General features: G+C 39.4%; 1 protein-coding gene and 1 long non-coding RNA gene across 10 annotated transcripts in view; one reads left to right on the top strand and one right to left on the bottom strand.

Moving 5' to 3' along the window:
* The window catches only part of LOC141739540 (uncharacterized), a 42,359-nt gene extending 22,543 nt beyond the window's left edge, over nucleotides 1-19,816 (bottom strand). The window contains exons 1-2 of the long non-coding RNA XR_012585734.1: nucleotides 19,329-19,816; nucleotides 18,452-18,551 (exon numbers count right to left, since the gene is read on the bottom strand). This is a non-coding gene — a long non-coding RNA (uncharacterized LOC141739540). The remainder of the gene's footprint in view (nucleotides 1-18,451; nucleotides 18,552-19,328) is intronic.
* A 673-nt stretch (nucleotides 19,817-20,489) lies between these two features.
* PCMTD1 (protein-L-isoaspartate (D-aspartate) O-methyltransferase domain containing 1) overlaps nucleotides 20,490-27,322 on the top strand; it is a 45,438-nt gene continuing 38,605 nt past the window's right edge. For 3 of the 9 annotated variants that reach the window (XM_074577020.1, XM_074577019.1, XM_074577018.1), the window contains exons 1-2: nucleotides 20,540-20,793; nucleotides 22,690-22,816. The gene's annotated coding sequence lies outside the window, so the exon portion shown is untranslated. Of the gene's footprint in view, nucleotides 20,794-22,689; nucleotides 22,817-27,322 lie in introns of all 9 variants that reach the window. The other 6 variants (XM_074577011.1, XM_074577012.1, XM_074577017.1 and 3 more) reach the window with 4 other exon arrangements.

Raw genomic sequence — 27,322 nt, 5'->3', positions numbered from 1 at the left:
GACTTTATGTGGATTTTGCTTTACTAGCATCAAGTAATACTGAACTCTGTCAGCTGAGAAGCCAGCCTTTTGGTTATCATTAGTTATAGAAATATTGTAATTTAAAAATTATATAGAAAAAATAATAATCTTGCTTTCATTTTACAAGTCTGCAGTCTTGTATAAGGATTCTGAACTTTTTTTTTTATCTGAAAGAGCTTAACATGTAGACAGCCTCTAAATTTATATCCATAAATTGTACTTTTCTATAGATCAAGAAAAATGAACACAGTCACTAGAACTGAAAGACAATGACTGAGGAAAACACAAAGCAAACAGCATGTCATAGTTCTGTGCAGCTTTTCTTTGCAATTGGCTTATCTTTGCACTTAATTTTTTTCAAAGTTTGAGGGTTTTAGCAGCACTTGCCATGATCCCTTGATTTCGCACACAAAAGCAACTTTACTGTCTTGAGATTTGAAAAGAAATGCTCTCACAAACCTTTTTCTACCAAGTAATACTTCGCTACTTTGTAATACTGTTGTATTTCTGTTTTTCAGGTAGAAGTAGGGTCTTCAGGGAAAGCAATACAACATGAGAAGTCACATACTAAGGCATCAGTTCATAACTCTGTGTTACCAGATAATCTAATATACACTTCTTCACTGTAACATGCTAGTAATTTTCTAGAATACTCTTTATAAAAAAAAAAGAAAAAGAAATGAGAGTAAAGAATCTTTTTTAATTCAACCTAGCAGACAAAATTTGGAAACTTCTGTATTTCTGAAACACATTAAAAACAAAGCTTACTGAATAAACTACGTAATATAATACATCTCTTTCTAGAAAAATACTGAATTATCATTGAAGTGGTTGACAAAATTTTGTTATGTTGGAAAAGAAGAAATCTAAAATGTAGGTAAGTCACCAAATAGAAGCACGAAAAGTAGTTTTTTCAGTGGAACGCTTTTTTTTGCACAAAGATGCAAACAATATAGCAGCCAGTGATCTTTTTATTATACAAAGCATTCCAGCTCTTCAAGTTTGTAGACGAATATGTAACTTTAGATCTCAGAATGCAAGCATAACGTAATAATTATTTGTTTGTTTACAAGGCAGGGATGTGCAGTGACTTAAAGCTATTGCTTGGATATCACAAGTCCGTTGGGTAATTTTCAAGGTGATTTACAGAGTATCATCACTGGGTAGGATGCACTCACTTGCCTGTTCATCCAGTGCTGTTTTGCTTCCTTACTTGAATACTGGGATAGGAAGTGAATAGCTTATAATAATGTGCATATCAGAAATCCAACATTTGGAAGTACAATCTCTGCACTTAAGTCCAGTCCTAAAATTAAAATACTATTTCCTTCTGCTCCAGTAAACCACAGGAAAAATGTCTTTCCAATGAAAGGATAAATGCCCAGAGACATCTACACAAATGACACACTGACACTTTGCATATGTTTTCCTTCTGCTTGTTTCAGAACTCAACAAAACATTTAGTTGGTTGTAGATGAGAAAAGTCTTTGTCCAGCTAAGCCTAAAATGATCTTAACTTTCAGCATCATCTAAGCTGCTCTACAAACAAGAAAGACTGTGCTAGGAAGCAAAGGCTAATTGGTCTTGAAAGCAGCTGTCCTGACAAGTAAAATATACATTCATGAAAAACTATAGCACAAAACTAATTCAAACTCTAAGATTAATACAGCCAGTATTTGAGATGTAAAACTCTCTAATACAAAAGTGCTTCAAGGTTAAGCAGACTGATGTTCAGTGACTTCTGTCCACAAAACCTGTGAGTGAGTGAACTAGAACTCAGCCCAAAGCCCGTTTCTGGATATGGGCCCTCCAGTCCCACTCTATGCTGCTGTAAAAGATTATGAAGGTGCTCTTAAATTTGAGCTATCAAAGTCAAGGAGGCCACCCCATGGGCTAAAAAAACCTCACATTTGTGCTTCACATTGGAAGGAAGAAGTGGCAGGAAGCCTTACAAATACCTTACATTTCCTACTGCTTTTTTTGATTTTTTTTTTTTAAAGTCAGCTGCATATCATAAACATGATGTAATGCGGTTGGCATGCAAAGTGGTTCGTTTGCTTCATGTCAGCTTCTTAACTAAAAACTTCTGCAGAAATCACAAAGAAAGACTAAGTATGTACGTGGGAAATTTTCATCCATTGTCTTAGGCAGTAATAAACTTACTGAAAATTTACGCTCCCTAGCAAAGAGGTTGGCTTTCAACAAATGTTTTGAGCAGTTATTGTTACCACTTTGTTATCCGATCTATGATTTATGAATGTGTTGGGGGGGGGCTGCTTTTATTTTCTTTTAACACCATTTTTTCTTTTTGATAGACAAAAGATAGAAGAGAGTTTCTAAGTCATCCCAGATTACAGCAAAGCCTGGACAAAAGAGGAATTTAGCCTAACCCACAGGGGGAAAAAAATGCTGCCGTTACTACTGGTGCACGATTAGGAACTGCAGGTCAAAGGCAGCAGGTGGAGGGAGTCTAAAAAAGAGGTGAGGGGATAGGAGTCACTAGCACAATCAAGGGAGAGGTGCCTCTGCATCAACTTGTAAACAAGCACTTTAATCATGTTTGCTACTTTGTTAGCATTTGCACAACTCAGATTGAGATATGAAAGATGGTTTTAGCTCCCTTCTCTTTTATGCAGGTCCTGGACGGCTTTAAGCAAAACACTTCTCATCTGAATAATGAGGCTAAGAATAATAACATTTCTCTATCTCCAAGGGCTGATTGAGAGAATAAATTAGATGCTCAGATGCTATAGTAATGCATCCGAGTAAGTTAAAAATAATTTTCAAAACAAAATAATCACATTTACATTATTTTTTAGATACCCACAATTCAAAAATCTCTTTTTGGCAATCACAAGCTGGTTTTATGTAAGCAAGGAATTTCTGCTTAACCCCAGAAACGTGATGAACACTTATTGGGAAATACTTCAGCTAAGGTGACTGCAGAATAGACAAAGAAGAGACTATTATATTATTAAATTACCTACACTAGAGCTTCCCATATGCAGTTCTGCAGCTGGAGATGAAGTGACTGCGAGGATGCTTAGTTTGGTCTCCTCAAAACGTCTGCACTGAGACTCTGGTTTGAAAAGTGATTATGTAAAAATAGCACTTCCTACTCAGCAGATCTGTTCTTGTGCGCTTTAGTGGGGAGAGGGAAAAAAATAATCAGTGCATATCTTCACTGCTGAGCCACCATATCTCTGGGGGAAGAAACTGCACTATATTCCAGTTTATGCAACTTCATCAAAATCACCAATTTAAAGCTACAGTGTACCTAAGCAAAACCCATCATTTCAAAATTGTGCCCTTTGAAATCAGACCTGCACAACCTCATTACCTTCAGCTGAATGGAAATGAATGAAATGAAAGGAAATAAACCCTTCAGACTGAAAAATCATGACTGGATTTCCTCCAGCTTCCTATCACCAACCCAAACTCATCAAGCTATTTCTCCCCCAGGTGGATAGTGAAAAGAGAGAGGTGACAATGATTCTTTTTTTAAAATATTTGGCAGGTAGTCTCAGAGCATGAAGCCCATATAGGTTTCAAGAGGTTACATGAGGACTACAGAAGGCTAATAGTATGATAACAGCTGCTAGCACAGGGATGTAAGCAATGCAAAATCCAGATTCATGCAGTTTGGCCAGCCTGTTGCCAGGGTTGTCAGACTCCTGAGTGATGGAGTGGGCTTTGCCACTATCGGCTGCTTCCAAAGGATCAATGTATCACAACAAATGTTCCTCTTTCAGACTTTCAAAAGAAGTCTTCTTTGGCACTGTGATTTTTATCCCCAAGAAGAGCAGATCAGGAGGCTCTTGTAAAAAGGGGAAAAAAAAAAAAAAAAAAGGAACAATTCTTAACACTGGAAAATGCATACTTAGTATCTGTCTAGAGATTTGAAAGGATACTTTGATCATTCTTGCCAATTACATACCTGTTAGAGGCAAGTATATTTACATATTTAATATTCAGCTAATCTCCAAAAACTTCTTTGATCAAATAGACATGCCATTTATCCTCAAACGCTGTGCCAAAATCTCATCTCTAGATAGCCTAATGTGTGAAGTGATGAATTTGTTTTCAAGTCTTTTACAGAATGCCTTCCTTTTTTCACTTCAGATTAAAACACCTACCCTTTTAACAAGTGTATTGCCTCTTCTGAACACTATCTTTAAATATAAAAGAAATCATAACAGAATGGTTCCCTTAGGGTTTTGCCTTTTGACATTTCTCTACTTAGAAAACTTCTGAGAAGGAAAACTAATGGCATTATGCTTGCAGACACAATCCTTTTCTAAATGAACACAAACGTCTACATATTTCTGCTTCCCATCTGTGACACATTCTAGTGTCCCTTGTAGACACAGATCTTGAATGACCTTCACTAACTCCCTGGAGCAGCGGACTTAAAGCTTGACTAGCCCTTGAACTGCAAGTTCTGTGTTAGGGCTCCCGTGCTCATTCCAAATGGAAATATTACTAAGTCTGTAAGAAAAAAAAAGGCATAGGTTCTGCCAGAAGTCAGTCCAGCAATGGAGGTTTTGCAACAGGATCTGGACTCAGGTCTGTTACGTTAGAGTTAGATATGACAAAACCCAATAAAAAGGTGTCTTATATTTTTGCCCAAATTGTGTTCTTACAGAATAAATGCTTTCCAAGCAATGTTTAAGCTTGCAATTCTTTTCTTTTTCTTCTGTACCAAGATTTCTGTTAAGTCTCTTAAAAAAACCTCTTTCCCAAAATCCACCCAAGACTGTTTTATTCAACAAAGGAAGAGATGCAAACACAGCATCAGAATTCCTTTATGTATTTAGAATGCAGCATTTGCTCTGAACCTCAGGCTGGGTCTTGGAGACCTTTCAAACACAGTCTACATTCTCACTGAGGAAGTACTGGGCATTGCTCTCTGTACAGTACCAGGCATTCTAACAATAGAGGGTTAAGACCTCTGGCAAGTAAAGCGTACAGCCTGACAACTAAACTGTAATATACCTGGAGTTACTGGCAGCAAAGCTGTCCTTGTTTACTAAAACTGAACTACCATGAAAGAGTCTCTCAGAATAAAACCCATTGTTAGAGGTGCAGTAAGATTTTATTTTCAAGTCCTATCAGAATTACTCTAATTTTTTTTTTTTTTTTTTTTTAGTACTCCTTAGTGTTGCCACTTCGGAGAGCCCGTGTCCGAGGCTCTGCATGCAGGCAGCCCTGGTTTATCACACCACAGCAGGCTGGGGTCCAACCATCAGCCGTATGCCTCATTAGTGGCACTCAGGACTTGAAGGAATAACTGAATTTGCACAATTGTTTTCAAGGCGTGAGATGCAACTATACCGACTTATTTAAGCATGGACCGCAGAACTCGCTAACCTATACAATGCAAAATAAACAATGAAAATATTAGAGTGAAATATTTCATTACAGAAAAAATGCTCTTTCATAGACTGTAGCAACCTTTTCATCCTCACCTATCATGAAATATTTTGGAGGTTGTAAAGCATTTTTTCTTACTAATGATTAGATCACTAAACAGTAGAACTTACTGCACGGATAAAAATAATATTCTTAAAAATTTGTAAAGACAAAATTAAATAGCCTTCAATGAGAAGGTTTTTTAGGGTTCTCTTTCCAAATCACTAGATATTTTTTCCCTTTAGTCAGAAGACTCATTTTCTTTGCAAAAATGTTTTTTCTACCTGGGAAAAATTTGTAGAAACAGATTTACTGAGAAAATTCTGACACTTTCCTGGCAACTGGCAGTGATGCCTGGTGAAAGTAGCTAAATTTGCTATAGAACAAATTTGCAAAAACTCATGAAAACAGCTTTTGAACTCATCCAAATGTCATTCCCCTAAAGACAAATCTAACTAGAAATGTCAGGATTGTAATTTTTTACTCACTTCAGGAACCTCATTTGGTATACTGCCTATACAGTTTAATATCAAAGTGGGTTTTTTTGCACAGAAAAAACATTGACTTTGTGTTGATTCTGTTTTTTCTTTTAAAGCTGCATAAACTGGGTATGTACCATATAATTTTGTGAGGACAATGTTTTGCTTCTAGCGATTTCACCTTGAAGTCTCCAAAATCTGGTAAGATCTAACAAAGAATGAAAAAAACCCCACAGGCATCCCTGTTTTGCCCAACTCCCCATAATCAGACACAAGCAAGTAAAAGAGGGTCCAAAGAAAAGCCAAGAGCTGTGCCCCTGCATGACGTGAACTGCAGATCATTCTCCTTCGCCTTGTAAAAAATGTAAGGCTTGCAGTACAAAAGCTACCAGAGGACATCACCAGTAGTTTGGGTTCCCTACAGCAGCAGGAAACTCATTAGGCTTAAAGGAACCCAGCAGTACCACAAGCTGCCTATTTCTCCGATATAATGACATTTTTGGTTTTGTTTTGGTGAGCGCTCCAGTCATGGAAAGAAAGTCCACGAGAAATGTGCATCCAACAAAGCAGTATGACAGGGACTTTAAACTGTGTATACCTGACAAAACTCATCTGCAGTGCAATGCTTTTTATATCCCATCTTGATAGTTCATCTCCTAAGTGAACTTTAGAAGTCTCTCATTTAAATTCTTCATGGGTATAACCTGTTAAGAGGTGCTTCAGATGACAGCTTAATAAAGACTGATCTTGTGAAAACAGAACAGAACAAGATGACAAGAAATTAGAGTACTATTCTTGGTTTTCCATAATTTCTTCGAGTTCTGAGAAATTCGTTTAACCTTGCTGTGCTTCATTGTACTCTCTAGAAAATAAGGATAATGATACATGCCTATTCTACAGAGAACTGGGAAGATAATTAGCTTTACATTGAAAAGCTATGGGAATGAAAAGTATCATTACTTCGATGTTATTTAATTGTATTAAAAAATATCCTTCAACTTCCATTAAAGTCTTTGCTATTAAATATAACAAGAGCGGGCAGAAGTAATGAATGCCATAATCCTTTATTTTCTCTATGGATAAAGGCGTATACTTTTATGAATTGATTGGAAAATCCAAGTTCTTTTAGAGAAACAGAGCTTATTTGAAGGAGGAAGAATCCATATCAAATTCATATCACCAGTTTAGTTTAGGTTCTTTGCAGCCACTTTATACTGTTTCAGATCTGGGAGCTTTTGGGTTTTGCTAGCATTACAATACTGCTCTAATAATTACACTGTGAAGAAAAATAACAATAAATATAACAATAAATAACAAAAATAAAAATAACAATAAACTAAAGAACTCAAACTCTCTAGTGTTAATGTCCCAGATGGGAGGAGAACAACAGTAGGATGCTGACTGAACACAAATCTCTCTGCAGCTTTTTAATAAACTTCCCTCAATACAGTGCTGACATAAATAAGGTTTCAGAGATTTATTTTGCTAAGTATGAATCTTATTTTAAGACAGATCCAAGGCCCCACTAAAAATTAGTAACAATTAGGAGTCCTGCAATATACCTCCCTCCTTCCTTTGCACTAACCAATGACTACGTTTCTGAAAGCAACTCTTGCAAAACCAGGAGAGTTGTCAGCAGAAAGTTACTACATCAATCTCAGAAGGTCAGAAGCTATTTGATCTATCAAAGGGGAGCATTGTGATAGCTGCGCTACACAAATGAGATGCAGTAATAAAACCATATCATGACATTGCCCGTTCCCAAAGAATTGACACTCTATTATTAGGAAGAAGAAATAATCAAGATTTTGGATGTTACTGACCTTTGCAATAATACCATGTTTGCATGTTACTGACCCCCTGTGACCCTTGCAAAAAAAAAAAAAAGTGTGCAAGAATAACCCTAAGAATATTTAGAGGGTGTTTAAATAATAACCATCAAGGAAGAAGTTTACCAGAGTTAATTTCAGTTTTTTAATTTATAATTTTTTATGGCATCAGATAAAATGTAGGCGTTGAGTAAGTCAGTTTGAAATTTTGGAAATGGGTTATAGCAGGTCAGATTTACATCCCAGCATGCTGGAAGGTTTACATTGTGTCTCACTAAGAAGGCAATTGGTATTATTCAAACACTGGGTCTTTACCTTTCCGTTTTTCCATGTCTTTCCTGTAAAATGAAGAGCATAAATCATCCTGTAACTATAAATGTCTTCAGACATTATAGTCTCCTGCCGCTCTGAGTCACAAATCAAGTACTTATTACAGTCTGGACTCTCAGCATCTGATTGTGTTTTGATTCCCAAGTTCTGATTGCGATGAATGGTGTCTCTCTTCTGCAACTGCTAAATTAGTTTAAAAAAGCCACACAAACCCCACAACCACATACTTACTGTTGCAGAAAACTGATTAGCCTGTGATAAAAGAAATTAATTCTAATGTTTGAAGGGGGTCAGTGAATGAATTAAATGAAGGTTCTGTAAGACTTCTCTTACATTTAATCACCAGAATAAAGAAAAGCTACTGTTATCTTCTGAAACAATTCTTCCTGGTTGCAGGGTAGAAAGTCAGAATAAAGAAAGGTAATACACTGACTTTATTAATGTCAGTGACAGTAAATATAGTACCAAATGAAAGGCCACAAAAAAAGCCTCAGGGTCACTTGGCTAGATGAAATTGCAACAGCAACATACTCACATTACACAAGGAATTGAAACTCCCCTGACAGTCAAGGTCTGAAGGGCCCAAGCAAGAAATTTCACAGAAATTTTTAAGAACCTGGGATAAAGTTGGACTGAACAATGGCTAAAGCTGCTTCTGTGTCCTAACAGAAAAAAAAAATCCTAAGCTAGAATCCAAGAAAGTGTGCCACTTGTAAAATTATTCAGAATAGCTCTTAGATGTCTATGATGCATCTTTCATTGGGGCTTTCTACAGTCTGTTTCTAGTGAATTATTCCAGAAACCAAGACGCTTCTACCCTCCCCTCTTCACAGCTGAGCTTCAGGAAATTACTGCAATTCTTCTTTTATATTCCTAAATATTCCTCTACAGACTCTGGCAACTTTTGGAAGGTAGAAGACTATCACAAAGTATATGAAGAGCTATGCAGTAGCCTTCATGTAGTTTTTTTTTATGTTAAAAGATGTGTAGGAATAAAGTGGAGTGTGATTAAATTGCTTTAATTGTGTGGGATTTTTTGGGTTTGTATATCTATTTTTAATATATCTGTGGAATTTTAACCTTAATATAGGCATATATGAAGAAACCTCATGAACCCCGTTGGATACCAAATGATTTAACTTGTCATACAAGTTTTAGCTAAATGTTATTTACATGCTGGGTAGTTTCTAGTGGCTTCTACTGCCCTAGATACTTGAAATCATTTGGATGCTATTCTATTCGTAGGTCTTAACCACTAACTTCGTATTCACTAGGGGTTCAGTTTGCTGTTATATGCCAAAAATACGAGTGGCTTTATTCAGGTGAATTAAAACACATTGAGAAAAAGCACGTTACTTTCTTATAGAAAGGAAAGTTCTTTAGCTTCATTTCCCATCCTGCAGCATAAGCCTTCTTTCTAGAGAACAGGAGTCTTAAATCAGCAGGGCTCTGCAATTACCGATTGCTTAGAAGAAGATTACTTAGAAGTGAGATTTAAATGTAAACTCTGTTCATTGATCTAAGCTGATGCTGGCACAATCTAAATATGCATGTTTACCTGCCACAGAGAGGTTTACCTGTAATCTAGAATATGCTTTGAGTTCTATTTTTTCAATAGAAAATGGTTATGTGAAGCACTCAAACACCTAAAAATTAGCTAGATACAGACTTTTAAAAAAGGAAAGCCAATAGAAATAAGAAGTGGGCATTCTCTAATATCAACACATTGTTGCCTATACACTGTAAAATATTTTCACGAGTGCAGATTCTGATTGATTACATCCCAGAAAATGCAAAAAACCCCACAGCAATTCAGTTAAATACAGTTCATTCCTTGGGGGAGGGAAAAGAGGTTTGTATTATCCTTGCATTTTTGCCTGCTTCAATAGCAGGGTGGTTAAGTCATACAGAGGCAAGCTTATCATATAAAATAACTGTGTTCTTTTTCTTTAATATACAGATATTTTAATTGTTCCAGGATCAGATTCTGCCATTACTATAACGTATAGTGTAATGGTGACATAACACATTTATACTTTTCTATCTCAGCGTCAATGAAGACTTTCTTGCCACTGAAAGGCTCAACACACACAAGAAGAAATGCCACGTGGATATACCCGCACATTTGCATGTAGTCCCATTGATTTCAGGCTGTTATCTTACTTGAGGATTTGCAGACTTTAGCAGAGTAATTTTCACACTGTAACAACCCAATCAAATCTTCCTCTCCCATACCTGGGTTTTCTTCAATTGATTTTCTTTTCATGTAATTGTATGAAAAATTAGGAGATTGAGTAAAACAGTTAAAGGCATTCAGTCCTTATGAGGATTTATAGTTGATTTATTGCCAAATATTTGATTCTTTAGGGTTTTTATTTCATTGAGTTAGTAGAAAATTGAGAACTGTCAGGAATCAGGATGAAATAATCTTTCACATGATGTAAAGAGTGGAGTCCACTTCAGAGTGGACACTGAAAGCGTACTTCAGACCTTCTGAAGTACAAAATGCTCAGTCCTGTAGTAGTACACACGAATGAGTTGGCTTTACCAAGATCTTCCATTATTACCAACATGCAGTATGGGTAAAACTTTGGCCTTCGGCATTTACTCAAGGCTTAACACAAGCACTAGTCTGCTTACTTATCCTTGTCTTGCACATTAAGATATATGCATTAGGTCAAATAAAATAAGATCACAAACCTATTTCTTATCACAACAGTTAGCTGCATAATTTCTACAAGAGACATCATGCCTACCTAAGGTCATCTGAAACAATCAGAAGTTTTTTAGCTTGGCATACCTTAAACATGACTAATCAGTACAATCTTAATCTGGTTATCATACCCTGCACTTGTATTCACTGTAGTTTGGTCTGACAAGTCACGTCATGAAAGAGCTCCATTTGGGCTCAATCAGTTGAAAAGCTCAATGTCAGGGCTGAGTGCCCCAAGAGGCTGTAATGGCTCTGATGAGCCCCACCTGGGACCTCCACTCACAACACCTGCCCCACAAGATCCATTTAGCCTCAGACTGCTCTACGCTGTAGGTGTACCTACCATCCTCAACCATTGTTGGTCAGGTTTCCTGGAGTCACCTTAGATCTGGCTTGTTGTCTTGCTTTTCCCTTACGATCCCTGGACTGTTTGTAGGATCTGTTGCTGTTACCACCTTGCTGTGCTTATCCAGCTCAGGTGTACATCCTGTGCTGTGGCTGCTCTCAGCTCCTGGTTCACCTTTAACCTTAGAGTCCTGCTCTTGCTGCTCCCTAGTACTCAGTACCATTACTATCAAAAGTGAATCTCTCTTAGAAGCGAGGCACCTGAAAGCACTCAGCATTTCATGCAAATAGATATGCTCCGAGGAGCCCAAGTCTACCCCCTTCGCTATCAGCATACTTCACTTACAAGGTTTCCCTTCAGTATCTTTTTTCTTTCTTTTCCTTCTATAGCTGCTCTTGCTTTTCACAACCTTTCCAAATTGTACTAATGATGCTTCCTCCATGATGAAGACACTAAGGTCTAGCTGTGCTTCAATCTACAGGGCTTTGTACAAGAATACCTGAAGACAGAAAATATCTTACAGTTACTGCTAGCAGAAAGAGCTGCAGAAACAGCCAAAGAGAGATTTGTGTAGTCAAAAAGGGGGGAAAAAAAAAGAAGTTAAAATCCCAAGCTGTGTTTTGCACTATTTTCATTAGCTATTTTCTGTAACCTTCTAGAACATCTCAGATCCTAGTTTCATGTCATACGCTTTTTCTTCTCTCTCATCCTTTGTTTCCTGCCTTGTCCTTTTATCCATCTTCTTTCCTTCACTCTTCACTTGATCTTCTGCCATAGAGTTGTGAAACTAACCCGATGCTTGCTACTGCCATATAGTTCACTTATATGCATATTGTTCCCCATATCCATATTCAATTAATTAATTTCAATGGCAGTAGCGTACCTAGCTTACCTCTCATGTTTTTTACCTGTCTCACCATTTCTCCAAAAGCCAGAGGAATAAAACAGGGGAGAATATTCATGACATTTAATTTCTTCTACTATATACCTAGATGTGCTGTACAACCACGGATGAAGGATTCTAAGAAAGCGCTTTAATTAATTGGTTGAGACCAGATCTGTTCCAGAGACCCTTTATACCTCTACTAACAATCTGGTTTCATGTAAGTTCCTAAATAATGTATTCCTCAGACACAGTTATGAAGTTTCACTTTTACTGCCCCAGCCATCTGCACATATTCCAACGACTTAACAATAGTCAACTGCATCATCCAAAAAGCAAAAACAAGCAAAAAAATAGGTGTTAAACCTCTGTCAAATCTGGAGAAAAACATCAACTGTTTTTTTTGGAAAGCATCAGAGTTTGGAGGAGGCTAAAAGAAGAGATTATGTTCTGTTAGAAGACCTTTAAAAAACAATCTGCATGCTGAATATTAAGCACAAATCTTTTGGTAAGTCTGTTGGATCTAATGTATTCTTTCTCCGTTTCTCATAAAAAAATACTTAAAATGTAGAATATTATATCCTATGAACATAAAAAAAAAGAGAGCACTTTAATGTTGATGATCTCTATACAAGAAATTATTGTTTCCTTGTCTTTTTGGTAGCCTGTTGGTAAAGGATGGGTTTATACAGTCCAAATGATGACTAAATTAATATCTACAACAACTCAATCCTATTGATCAGAGATTTAAATTCTTTTAGGGGGGAAAAAAAAAAAAATCATCTGAAGTTAACCTTCTCACTATGCCAAAATAATAAATGTGTTAGAAATGAAACTAGAAACATTTTGATTTTTTGACATATTTACAACATGCAGATAGTTTTCCTCATCTTTCCTACTAAAAGATAAAAGCAGCATATAAGAAAGATACCTAATAGATTGTCACTCTAAGTAGATGGTTGGTCTTAAAAGCCTCTCAAATGACTGCACGTAGGCCATATGACTATCAGTAAGAGGACTGATGATAGCATTATTATCAGCCCATACACAGAAGAATTAATATTAATTCATATACATTAAATTACATCTTGTTCCATGTTTGATTAACAAAGTCAGGCAAAGTTACACACAAATTCACAACATTTATTGATTTCAGAATAAAATTTTTGCTATTATTTAAGATACAAAATACAGTAAGTTCCTTTTAACATGACTCATTCAAGGGAAACTCATAGACTGTTTGGCTTCAAACTATTAATCATGGTGGCATATAATTTTTCTCAGTTCGAAGGACTGTGTTGCTTCTAAAAAAAACAGGATTATAAATTTAGCAAAACCCCCTATTGATTTAAGCAAAGGATGACACAAAGAGTCTGTTGTTGACTCACTGTCAGTTACAGCCAGAAACAAATCAACATATTTCCATGGAGAATGTCTCGTGCTTGCAGTTTACAATCAATGAGTAGGACAGAGGTGATAATACATGACACTTTCTGCTGACACATTCACTTTGTATCCTAATATACCTCTGAGACAAGTTACAAATGGTTGAAAGCACAAACACTGAGGAAGACGTTTCTTTTCCCATCATGGGTCGTGGAAAAAAAGAGTAATGAAAGTAGGTATCCATAATCTTTTGAAAGAGAAGAATGTCTTAATATACCCTATTATTTGTAAAATACCATTACAGATGAATAGGTTACTCCTATACATGAAATCTAAAAGATAAACACTTGTCTTGGTACCAAATTCGAAAAAAATTTTTAAACATTTGATTGCGTGACTAGATTTTATAGTATGTCAACCATTACCTAGATTTGATCAGTTTGTTACGTTTATGAACAGCATTTGGTTATATACTCATCAGAGACTGCAGGTCACTGGAAAACGTGCATTGCTGCGAACTCAGGCTTGTTCTTAACAGAAGAAAAAAACCATGAAGGCACGAGTAAATTGGAAAAGTAATCTGAAGGCCAGACAGCTGATCGTGAGACACATCCTTAGGACCAATGCCACAGATCCCATTTAATTTCATTTTTCATTTCATTTCAGTTATTTTCATCTTTAAGTTAAAATATTTTTTTTCTAGCATATGCTTTCAATGTTTTAAAATATGAACTAAGCATAACTTATGTTCTGACACTAGAACAGCTAAAATAATACTTCTGGCTGTATGCCATCCTTTGCCCACAGCCAGGAGCACTCCCAACATGACTGCTCCAGGGGGCCTGAGCATGCTAACACCGCCCTAGCAGAGGATTTCATGGCAAGGGGAAAAAAGCCTCCTGCACCATCCTTACAAGTAGTATGCAGGTATATCTCTTTTGGTAATTATCACTGTTATTTCTGGCTACTCAGGGCAACAAAAGACAATGTTTCTGCTATTATTGTATCACATTTCCTCTGATAATGCAGATAAGAGTTGTGATCACTTAAATGGGGCATGAGAGCTGGGATGCATGGATAGATTACAGGCATCCCAAATAAACGTACGTGACAAACCCCAGAACATTTTATTCAGAACTGATTCTGTGTACTTCAGAGAAGCACAATAGTGATCCACAGCATGTGTAACACGGTTCAATTGCATAATGCAATTCATCTTTGAGAAGAGTGTATTTCAAAATCTACAGCAATGAAAACTTCTATTCCAAAAATTACAAGGCCTTAGCGAGGTTACAGTACCAAGGGCATCTCTGAAGGGGGTGGGAGAGGGACAGAGTGTGCAGTTCTAAAAGAAAATTAAAATGTTAAGTAAGTCTTAAAGACCAGAAGGAATACTGTATGAAGTAACCTGGCACACAGACATGGCCTGGAATAAACTATGATTTACTCCTTTTAAAGATGCCTTTTTCAATCAACTAGCTCTGGAGCTTTTGGGAGACGTTATTCTGAGCTAAAGCTTGATCAGCGTACAATCACTTTTATCTAAAACAGTTATGCTGGGTTTGTTTACCCAAATTGCAGATTAACAAGGCCAAAGATACAGAGGCACTAGAGCTTCCACATGTAGATCTCACCAGTCTTACAGGTGAAATCTTTCGAGTCTCATGTGTCAAAGCCACACCATACAACTGTGACTGAACTACTTCCAGAGCCCAGACACACCTAAAAGCAGCGCAGTTGCATTCCAGTTTCAGAGGTCCACATCAACAACTTATAGAGCCAGCTTGATGTATTGCTACTCATCAGAACAGGGGGTCACAATGTGGCATGTGCAGTGTGACTAGTCCGTTACAGCTTAACTACAAACGGGTCGGTGCTGTACATAAAACTCAACAGACTCAGCTAGGCATTGGGACTCTGTGGGGGCTGATTCAGTTCCCCTCCTGGGAACTTGAACACTACTTACTATAAATCTTTGCAAATGGCATGATGGCTGCTGGGGTACGGATGAGAGACACAGAAGGTACGCTCTATACCCGGGAGCAAAGAATGCAAAAATTTAAAAAGTATGATAGGCAGGCCAAACATTAAGGGTAAGAGAACCTGCTTTCCAGCAGTTATTTCATTACTCTTCCATTTGTGTGACTTATAATTTTCTCAATAGTACAGTATTTTTTTACTCTGCGACAAGACGTTAATGTGGGAAGACCAGCCTGTAAGAGAGGAGAATGCCACTGCAGCACTTCTCCATTTCAGAGCCCTCTTCCTGAAACAGGCTATGCCAATGACAACATATGATACAGTGTGAAGTACATGCTCACTGTATCCAATGGCCAGAAGTGGTATCTACTGTAGGGAGCAGAGGACATCTGAAAACTGTAACTGATACTTACATAGCACATATTTTGCGGAACAGAAGGAAAGCAGCAGCAGCTTTTGATCGCCGTATCAGTCTAAACATTGGACTAAGAGTAAGTTCAGAAAACAATGGATTCTTCATATCCTAATTATGGCTGCTCTTGGTGAAACTCTTTGTCCAGTTCTTTAGCTCACTTATTTCAGCTCCAACAGTTTCAGTTTTTAATGATTGTGCTACACTGACCATGCATTGTCCCTCTGATGAGAATAATAAAAGAAACAGAAACTGCATTAACTCTGAAAACTCTGGTCCTACTATCTTTTTGAGGACAATTTTTTATTCCTGCTTCATTGGTATAGTGGAAGATAAAAGATATTTTCAACAAGGAAAAATATGCGAGAAAAAAAATTAAATATGCAAGAATTGGCAATATTACAATTTCACAATTATTTTATTCAGTTCCACTAACAGCTGGAATTATTTGTTACTTTAGAAATTTATAATCTTAACATTTCTCAGAGTTACTTTAAAAATTACTTCCAATTTTCATCTTAGCTTTTTGTCCACCCATGGTGTAATATCAAGTACTGCTTACCCAGATCATTGTATTATCCCACTCAAGCCAATTCATCTGAATATATAGAGAGGGTCTATGCTTTAAACAGAAATTTAACCTTAGCTTTATGGATCAGGTTATCTATTTACATTTCCATAGTATTTTGATCGTAACATATTCTACATTGGTTCATCTCTATTTTACTACTCTATTTGGGTATTTTTTTACATGGGCTTTCTGGACTACATGCAGACCCAACACTACATCCTGTTTTATTTTTTTATTTATTTTTATGGCCTTTAAAAAGCAGCAGTTGAAAAACTCAGGCAGAATTAACTTCCAATAACGAAGGAATTCTGATTGTTTAGATCTCAGAGCCACTATCAACTACTTCTTAATTATTTTTTCTCAAGCTGACTGAACCCCTATATTGCTAGATACTAGTTATAACAAATGTGGTTGAAGTTGAGTGCTGACATTCAGAACCCTTATTCAGATGTTTGTCAGTAGGGAAAACAAATGGCAGGTAACCCACAGAACAGTAAATAACCATAACTAAACCAGCTACATTAGGATTTGTTTCTATGTCTTTGCACACAGTGTCTTTTTCACTCATCTAACATGAAATCCAAGCAAAAAAGGAAAAATAGAATGAAAAATTACCAGGAAAAAATCTGATTTCATTAACTACAGAAAAGAGCAGAATCAGAAAGTGATCACTCTTTCAAAATGATAGTAAACAATTAATATTTTCTAAAAAGTTGTGTCAACATTCAAATGAACGCACCACAATGTGAAATAACTAATTAGAAATACAGCTAAGGCGTAAGTCTCTCATATCCTTCTCCTTGCATTAGCTTTCCTTAGCTAAACGAGAAAGTAAAGAAATTCTTCCTTAGTATGGACAATACTTTAGAAATCCAAACCTTAAGAAATCCCACAAAACATTATACTGTTACTACTTTATTAAAAATAAACTGTATTGTAGAACATCAAAAATATTTCCAACACTGTCAACTAAAGCTCCGTAAAAAATTTTACAAGTTTAAACTTTATTCAACTACCAAAATGGCATCTATGTCTAAAAATAAATTTTCAAGAAAAAGACTTGGTTCGTATGTTTCCTGTAGCATTTGAAAATATTTAAAACTGGTTACTCAATGACACAGAACACAAAACTGAAGCTGACTCAAATCAAGCCAACTTAAATGTAATGATATGTAAATGGTTTTCATTAATTAAATCGAGATGTGCAAAAGTATAAGCAGTGTAAATTAGTCATTACTTGTTAGTTCTATGCTAACAGAATTACATACAAGGAATGCAGTTTGTACCACTCTACTTTTAAGCTAGTACCATTTTTAGGAAGGTCAAAATGCTGTTTTAGTCTAAAGAGCAACTTTTTTCTACATAAATAAAAAAATAAATATACCTAGCTACTCAATATACATGACATCAACATGTAAATTGCTGTGCATATCTACTTTTCTTTTCAGTATGTTAACAGTTAAATCTCAATACTTAATTATCTTTTGTAGCAAATTTCAAATTTAGCTAAAAAATGGGAGTCTTGAATATGTATTTTTCTATTAGGCATCTGAATGTTATAGACTTCACCAGCAGCACAGAATGAAAACAAACGGGAGTCTTCCACCTAGTTCAGACTTTCTTTATTTGCATGATCATGAAAAAACTAGAGTGTCAGAATGAAGTACTGAAAGAATAAATAACGCTTAAATCTGCACAGACAGTAAAAAAAATCCAAAACTTTTACAGAATAATTAAGTTCTGGGGGCACATTAGCCTACGAACCCGATTGTTTTATGAGGGTGAAAGGATGTTCACTGTGCTTCAATTAAGAAGTGCTCTATATGGGTTTTGAGCTCAGCAAATTTATACAGAGCTTTGATGGGTCTATCATGTAATACTTAAAGTTGGAGATGTTTTTTGGGAATATTAACTTAGACTCAAATAAAAAAGTTGCCCAAATTACGCACATCTCAAATTTAAAATAATGTGACAATAAATATCTTCCATACCAAGATGCAAAAGTTACATACTTCAACAGAAAATATGTACCTTACTTCTGGTTTGACGATGGATAACAGGAGTTAAGAATAGATGTGGAGAATCATACCTGTTTGAGTAGAATTTTCTGCTAGACCTGAATGCTGAAGCTTCTTTTCAGCTCTGAGAGAAGATGCACAATGACCTTCCTAATTGGATGTCCATATCCACTGTAAATGGAAAAAAATGGTATCAGTTCAAGTGTTAACATGGTAATTTACAGGAAAAAAGCTATAAGAAAATTCCCTTAAAAATTAAATGAGCAAAATATGGCCACAACTTCTGTCCTGAGTGAATACTGATTAAGTGCACCTTGTCTGTCAGGTAATGAGCATGTGTTGGTCATACATGAGAAGATCTAGGACGTAGTGGAAAGAGAGGGAAACCCTCATACATGCAACAGGCAGGGAATTATACATACTTATTCCACCTATCTAAAAGTTCTTAATAGAAAAAATATTCAATACTTAAGGCCAGCAAAAATTATTTAAGTTTACTATCTGACAGCAAGGCATATTTCAATATAAAAATGGAATTTGTTTCATGCAAGGGGAAAGCAGTTACAGCTGTAACAGTATGGCAATTTGTAAGACTATTTAAATCCCTCAAAAGACAGAATTATTTCTCAGTCATAGCCTAGCAGAAACTCTCCCCCTTATATTTACAGTTATCTGCACCTCAGTTGTTGCCATCTACAACCACTGTGTGCTGCAGCTATTAACTAATTCTGCCCCCCAACAGACTAATACTCACTCCTGGCCTCTTACCAGCTACATTTTTGTGTACTTCCATTTCTCAGGGCTTTTACTCAGAAATCCTGTTCCACCAGTACTCAAACTTTGGCTAAAGCTCAAAACTTTATGCCTCTCAGCTGCATTTCGCAAAACTCCCAATGCTTAAACCACTCCAGATTAAGCTATCATTCATTGTAAATGTCACCAAGTTACCTGAATTGCTGTTTTTATTGTAACATCCGCTTTAGAACTTCAGATTTTCATATCCAGTAGCCTGAAATCCATAAACACTACACCCTTTACCAGATCACTGGGTGAATGTGAACTTACTGTTCCACAAGCATGTTTATCATACATTTTCCGATACCGATCTCCAGTGTTTCTCATTCCTTCCCTGAATGGAAACCTGATTAGCCAAGCTGCTAACAAGTCCTGACACCTGTGTACTTTTAATTCTTCAGAACAACCAGAAGCAGCCTACTTTCCCCACTCTGCAACTCCACAAATCTCACATCATCCCTCCAGCCCTCTTTGAAACCACACATGGGATGATGCCTCGGAGACCTCGCTCACGACCAGGGCTCACTCAGAATGACCCAATACTTCTGATCACCCCAAATTTCACCAGCCTGCAACAGGGCCGGAGGCTCTCTCCACCTCCACTCCTGTCTATTCCCTTCCACAGTGCTTCCTCCTTTCCCTAATTCCTCCGAGCTTTCCCTGGGACTTCTCTTTCTCCTCATGGTTTTTCGAACCATCTTTCCAAGCATCGGCAACGCGGGAGCCTGAAGTCCCTTCTCTGGAAGGGACAGTGTCACTTGCTGACCCGCCTGGGGAGAGGCCCTACGGGAGGGGGATCCGAGGGGACGCCAGCCCTCCCCTTGCCTCTGCTTGCCGAAGAAAGGCGAAACCGCCTTAAAATTAGGAGGCCCGATGAAAGCGGAGCAATTTCGGGTGGGCACCAGGCACCTTCCCGAGTTTTTTAAAAAGCGGGCCCGAGGAGCTGCGTGTCCTCCCCCGCCCTCCCGCAGTGCTGCCGCTCCCCCTACCCCCCAAGGCCAGCCCCGGCCTCCCCGCTGCCACAATCCGGTCCTGTCTTCCTTTCTCCGCGGCTCACAGGACACAAGCGGGCCACCCGCGACGGGTGGGGGGTACACGAGTGGAGGGGACACAGGTGGGAGGGGACAGTGAAGAGATGGCCCGGCCCCGCCCGCCGCTCGCTACCGCGAGCATGAGAATCCCCTACCTCCCCCAAGCGACTGGTGACGAGCGCCGCGAACGCCGCCCTCCCATTGGCTCTTGAGCTGGCAAAGCACAGCCAATCATGACTCGAAGCGAAGCGCTCCCCCCCACCCCCTCGCGCCCAGCTGCCCCGTGGCGCGGAGGGGGTTTGGCCGCCTGCGGAGGCAGGGTCACGTGACCGTGTGTTTACATCCTCTCAGCTGTTGGGGCCCCTCCTCCCCGCTCCGTCTCGCTCGCACCGACCGACACAAACGGCGGCGGCCCGGGGACCCCTCCGACGGGCGGGCCGGGACGGGGGAAGGGTAACGTCGGCTCCTGCTCGCTCGGCGATCGCCCCCGCGGGCGACCGGAGCGCTCTCCTGCCTGCCTTCCTCTTTCCCTCCCCCCCACCTTCAGACGGGGTCTGTGCAGGGTCCGGGGGCCCGCTGCGGAACGGGTGAGTGTCCCCCGGGGGGGGCTGCTGGGGGGTAGTGTGGGCAGGACCGCGCTGTGGGGCGCGGAGGCCGCCGTCCGACAGCCGGGACGGTGAGTTGCGATGGCCCCCTCCCCCCCCCCCCAGTTCCTATTGTCTGTTGGCCCCGCACGCAGGCGCGGGGGAGTTGGGGGGTGTGTTGGAAAATGGAAGGTTGTTTTCGCGCAGCCGGGACAGGTCCGCTCCTGCGGGGTGGGGAGGGACGGGACGGGGAGAGTGCGCGTACGCCCTCGGCAGCCCGTTCCTCCTCCTCCCGATACCTCCCCGCGTCCTTTCGCCGCCTGCGTAATAAATAATCCTTGGCGCAAAAAGCTGTGGGGGGGGAGGAGGGGGGTGGCTGGTGTAGCTGCCGCGGGCCTGGGGCAGGTGTGAGGGGTCGGGGACAAGACAGGAGGTTCCAGCCTTGGAATCCGGTCGAGGTGGGGGGGACGGGGGAGGGTAAAGGCAAGGTGAGGGCAGCGCTCGTCCCCCGCAGCGCCCTGACTCCTCCCCGTCACATTGTTTTTATTTTTTGTTGCCTTTAAGGAAATGCAGTGAGGACGGGAGCTTTTTTTCCCGATCCCTAACAACCTTAGGGTCTTGTGGGGGTTACGTCTTCCAGGCCGAGGCATTTCGGGGGGAGGCAAAGGGGGAAGCGTTGTTTTGCTTCAAGAAGAACCTACGGGCTGAGAAGAAGAGTGTTTCTCCTGTCGGGAGAGGAGGTGGTCCGAACAGCAGCGAGGGGGCCAAATACTTCCTTTATGTAAATAAAGTGTGCAGAATGCAGGGTAACTTCGCTTTTCCGCCCCGAAGCCGCGGTGGGCGTTAGTGGCGGCAGCCGCCGGGGAAGGAGCATGGCTGTGCACCCCCCCCCGGCCCCGCTCCGCCATACGCGCACATTTCTCTCTGTTTACATTGAGGTCTGTGTTTTGGCTGGGAGCAGCGTGAGGGGAGGAGCAGAAACTCGCCGCGGGGTAGCCACCTCCTCCCCGGGCTGTTTTCTTTGTTGTTATCTGTTGGTTCGGGGGAGGCGGCCCGGGGTCACGTCTGCCTGTAGCTGAGCTGCGGTCTGCGGTTAAAGCGAATCCTCTTCGGCCCGGAGCCTCGGGCCGCCTTCTTCTGTGCATGTGCAGGTCCTCTCTCGCCTCTGTCGTCGCCCTCCTCCCCCCCACCCCCCCCCCCCGCTGCCTCGGCAGTTGTCAGCGGCTCGCAGTGAAGTTGGAGGAAGGGGAAGGGAGGGCGGAGGGGGAAGGAATCTTGGCGTTTATTTGATACGCAGTCAGCAGCCTGGGCCTGCTTTGTACAGCCCTGTAGTCTTTGGCAGCAAAAGGGGGGAAGAAAAACAACCCAAATCTCCTATGATGGGAAGGGGTGTGCGCGCGCGTGTGTGTGCGTGTTCATTTTTCGTGGTGGAAGATGAAGGAAAACGTCTTTAGGGTCTGCGTGAGAGAAGAGATGGAAGTACTGAACTGCTGCAATGTGTGGAGAATGCTTGTGTCCTTGCAGTACTTACCAGTGCCCATGTAGCTACTGTTCTTCTAGTGGGTATTTTCTGTTCCTGTCAAGTAAAAGTCAAGCACTGTTGAACTGCAAGGAAATAAGGTTCCTTCTGATAACGAGGGGTAAACTTTGAGACACTCAAAAAAGAGACACAGGTAAGGCTAGTCAGCACTTCAGTGAATGAATGAGGATACCCAGTCCCTCTTGACCTTATGCCCTCTGTATTACAGAGTATGCTTTTAAGATGGAAGATGCAATATATCTGAGGCTTAAAGTTAGTAAATGATCAGAGTGTATTTTGAGAATGCCTTTGTATCATAATTCCTTATTCTTGCGAATGAATTGTAATGTGTGTGATACATTTTTTTTTTTCCCCCACAGGACCCTTACCTTACTCTGGGCACTGGGCAGACCATCTGTGGAAGGAATCAGGCTTGGATAAACGGAACTGTTTTCTGCAGAACTCCTGCCTGATTTGTTGGGAAAACTTGAAAAATATTTTGGATGTGTAGGTGGACAAATGTGTGAAAGATCTATTGGTATTTTAACTGCCCTTGGGTGAATGAATATAATATGATAAGGATGTAAGAAGTATGTGAGTGAGGTCAGACAGCCACAATGAGGTCTTTGGAGATGGTCACTTAGCCAGATGTTCTTTACCACAGTCAGTGTCCTTCAGAAATGCAACAAAAAACAATTGGATGTTGTTGGGAGGTCTGCAGTGAGGAGAATGTAATGAAATCACAGAAACAGAAAAAATATGTAATACTGGATGGCCAAATGTTGTCACTGGGTCTGTGTAGGATTAGGTTTGTTCTCTGCATAATCTCCGATCTTCACTCCAGAATTATTCTAAAAATCTTTCTGCCTCTCCTAATTGGCATTCTCTCTGGGTTTTCTTCATCCAGTCTCAGACTTCGTGTCATGACTTACTTTAGATATTTGACCAGCTAGTTTCAATCTTGCAGTACTCTGTTTATAAATTTATGAAGTCTTGCCATTTTTGTAGTCCTAATTTTGGCATATTGGTCGTTTCTGTTGCTCAATCTTCTGTTTGCCTGTCAGTAACTGCCCCAAGCTGCAGCAGCTCCTTTCAAAGAGGCTTCTGCCTAATAGGAGACTAAGAATAGAACCTGACTGCCAGACATGTATTATTGTTTTCTGTGCCTGTGCCGGACCATATCAGAGCAGTCACTTGGCTGTGTTTCTGTAAACTTGAAGTGCAGTTGCTTTGAGATGGTAAGCGTGTATTCTGAAGTTAAAGGTAGGCTTAGGCATGATACCAGTGCAGGTGGAAGTCTCTAAAGAGCCATATTGCCTGTCACAATTTTTATGCAAACTTGAAAGAAGAAAGAGTAACACAGAGATCAAATTTGAAGTTCCTACTGCAAGACATGGTTAGTAGTACAGGGCTTTTTTTTCCCAAAGATGCTGCCAAAACTCAATATAGGCAAGACAACTTTTCCATGCAGTGTTCCAGAAAGGTTTATGCCAGGATTTTTATGAGTTCACCAAAGCAAATACATTCAAAGCAATTCTGAAATAGCTAGGCAGTATGTGAATGTTCATCCCAGTCTTCAGTGCATGGTGAGAAACACCTGAGAGTACAGTCATGGTTTCTGGATGAGAAGCGTCTTTACATATATTTGTTCTCTTCATTTCCTGCTTTGTTCCCATTTTCAGCAGGAATGTCACAGATCTGCTATTTTACCCCAAACTGGAAGTGGTGCTCTGTAGCTGATCATTAATTAGTTCTCTGTGTAAGAAAAGTGTCTTGAACTCTACCCCACTTGGCACTCTTGAGTATTTGAATATTATCTCATTTATTTTACCTACTTAGAATGTAAATTTCCCAAAGCAAAATTGGGAAGAATGTATGCGCCATCTTGTTTTGCAAATGAATAAACAGGTATGTGACTGGCCTAAGGGCACTCTAGGAATTTTCCAGTAGGGTCAGAAGTTGGTCTCTGTGCTTCATCATCTTCAGCCAACAGGTGTGGATTTTTTGGTGGAGAATTCTTTTGATGTATCTGCTTTGCAGAAGTGTGATCACACTGTTCAACTTTATTTTATGGTGTTCTGGGGAGTAAAGTGAAGTAGTTTATATTAAATATTATGGGTATAATTAAAACATCAGGAGATAACTACTGTGCTCCAGTTACTTTGGAACTTATTATTAATGGGAGCCTTCAGGCCTGCTTAACACAAGCACTTAAAGCAATTGCTGCTGCTATGTTGTTTAAGGCAATTGGGCTGGACTGTGGGCCTTGGAAGAAAGGGTAGAATTTGTAGTAGCTTAGGATGCTGAATATAATTATTTGCAGGACTGAAAGATTAGTTGGCTGCCACTCACAACAGTAGTGTTAGTTCTCTATCCTTTTTCTGTCCTGGTATGTCATGCCAACTTTATGTTTCAGAGTTAGTGTTGCTATAGCAAATTTGACAGTAGTGTGAACTAAACCCAAGGAGCTTGAAATCACGATGAAGTGTATGTGTGTGAATTTGTGTTAAATGTACTTCTCATCAGAAGCTTATTGGAAATCTTTAAAGGAAAAGTAAAATGAAAGTAAAGATGTCTTTGAAAATGGCAGTCCTAAGAAACTTCTTCCTGAAAGCAAGAAGTATTGGAAGTTGTATCCAGAGAGTAACTGTGGTGTCCATCACTTGTACATTGTGACCGCAGTTGGTATGTGACTTATTTCTCAACGAATTTTATTAGTCGTTTAAGTTGAAGCACAAAAATAAAACTCATCCTTTTTTGTGCGGAGAAAATACTGGTTTAGAAGTCATCATAGAGCAGTTTAAAAAAAAAAAAAAAGACAACCTAAAAAAAAAAAGACAAAACTCCAAACTCCATAGCCCTAAAATAGTTTAGAGGTGACATCAGGAATCACCATGGTAACTCTCAGACTACAGATTCTGGTGTGTTTTCACATGGGGGAGTTCTAGAGTGGGGAGGTGACTGTGGAGCAGGAGTAAACCTCTCCTCTGGGTAGAGGGCTGTCATGGGGCAGTAAAAGATTTTGAGCCCACTGCTTAGAAGATGCATTTAATGAAGGCTAATTTTGGAGTTACAGCTTTGTTTTGTATAGCGTTTATCAAATAAAGGATGTAAATATCTAGTTTATTACAAATGCAGAACTTTGCGTTCTGAGGTGCACGAAGTTGTAGATCTAAGATATTGCGAGTGTTGTAAGGTGATGTAAAATATTGAGGCTTAGAATTTCTCTCAAGTATTGCATTTCACTCCTTATTTTCTCAAAGTAGTATTTGCTCAGCATACAGTTGCAAAACAAATGCTGAACTTGGATTTGCAGTGTTTCTAGGATGTAAAAGATGACAAATGGAATTAATGTTTAAAAGCTCGTTTGAGGAAACAATCCAGACCTTGCTGGCGAAAACTTAAAAGTAGGTTTAAAACCTAACAGGCTTAGTGCAAGTGATATGATAGTGATGTGGGATGTTTGGAATCTTGCATGAGGGACATTTATATGAAGGTGCTATAGGGCATTTGAGTTGACAGCATGGACCTGCTAGTTATGAGACAGGGTATACTGAAGGCCTACATTCTTCCAAAGTTTAAAAAAATAGATGTCAGGCAGGATAAGTCTAAGTAGAGGAGCTGATCAGTTAGAGAAGGGACAGTCTTGTTTGCTAACGTGCATGGTTTCCTGGAGATTGTGTGTGTTTATACACACACACAGACAGAATACATGAACGACCAACCAGTCGTATGGCAGTGTAGTGACTGTGAACAGGATGTCTGAGAGTTTTTAGAAAATGATGATGACAGACTGCATATTCTGGTTACAAGTCAGAGGGTCTCCAGTTTCATTCTTTTCGTGTCTTTTCTTATGAGTCTTTTGGCCGATGACGCCTAACTTTTATCTGGTTGCATTTCTAGTCCCAACTGTTGTGTTCCTTTCAAAAGACACATCCCCCAGCTTTATGCAGTTTATGTTCTGTCTAGGAGTGTTAAAACAACAAGAGCAGCTCATCTTGTTTATTCGTGGGGAAGCAAGGACAGGATGTGGGCAGAAGAGTTTTCTGTTGTGTTACTTAATACTAATTGTTGCCATATCATAGGCCAAGTAGCCTATAGTTAGTGTAACTACCTAAAATAGCTCTAGAGGTCTGTGTTTAAGCACCTGAGTCACATTGCAAGTATCAAAGGCTTGCTGTTATTATTACAAAAACTTACCTTTGCATGATTTCTAAATAGATAATGCTTATTAAAGCTGTCGGTAATCATGATTATTTCTTCCTTTTTCTTTTTAACAATTGTCTTGTTAAAGTCTTAAATGACAGTTGCATATTTCTAATGGCAAATTAATCAATCTTGAAAACTTTTCAGGATGAGTAGCAACAACTTTGTGATACTGGATAATGTTCCACTAGGAGGCATCTAACTGTCATTGAAAAGTGGTTTGTTTTTTTTTTTTTCCAGCTTATGTCTGCAATTTATTTTCCAGATTTAGCGGTAGGAGTTAGAGTCAAATCAGAGTCCCTATACAATAATAGTGTAAGATGTAGTGAAAGGCGGTATGCAGTAATATAGTAGACACACAGCACTCCTGAATGTGACTGCTCAAAGTAAGTGTATTGGTACTATCCCTTAAGCAAAACAAACAGCATTTGCTATCAGTTCCTGTCGTCTTCAGGAGTGAAAGGGAACTAAATTCCAAAGAGAACATCTCAGAGATGACATGTCTTAATAATTTGTATTTTAAAAAAAAATTACAAAAAAGCTGCTTCTCCAAAAAGAGATACCGGCATCAATTTATGGCTTCCATAAGTGAAGTAATAAAGTCATTGGAATTGTTTATGGTAGTAGTCAGCTAGTGAATCACATCCAGCAGTAGATATGCCTGTGGTGTCTGTGTCTCAAATGAAAGACTTGATTCCTCTAAATGGTTGTTTTAACATTGAAAAAGGAATTAGGACAGTGTGGTTGGGAGAAAATGAGAAGTGGTTACTATTCGGAGAATTTATTTGTGTTTTTTCTGTAGCAAAT

Source organism: Larus michahellis, chromosome 2, assembly GCF_964199755.1.
Source record: "Larus michahellis chromosome 2, bLarMic1.1, whole genome shotgun sequence".
NCBI lineage: Eukaryota > Metazoa > Chordata > Aves > Charadriiformes > Laridae > Larus > Larus michahellis.
The sequence above is the reverse complement of the archived record's forward strand: the minus strand, read 5'-3'. Positions and strand labels throughout refer to the sequence as shown.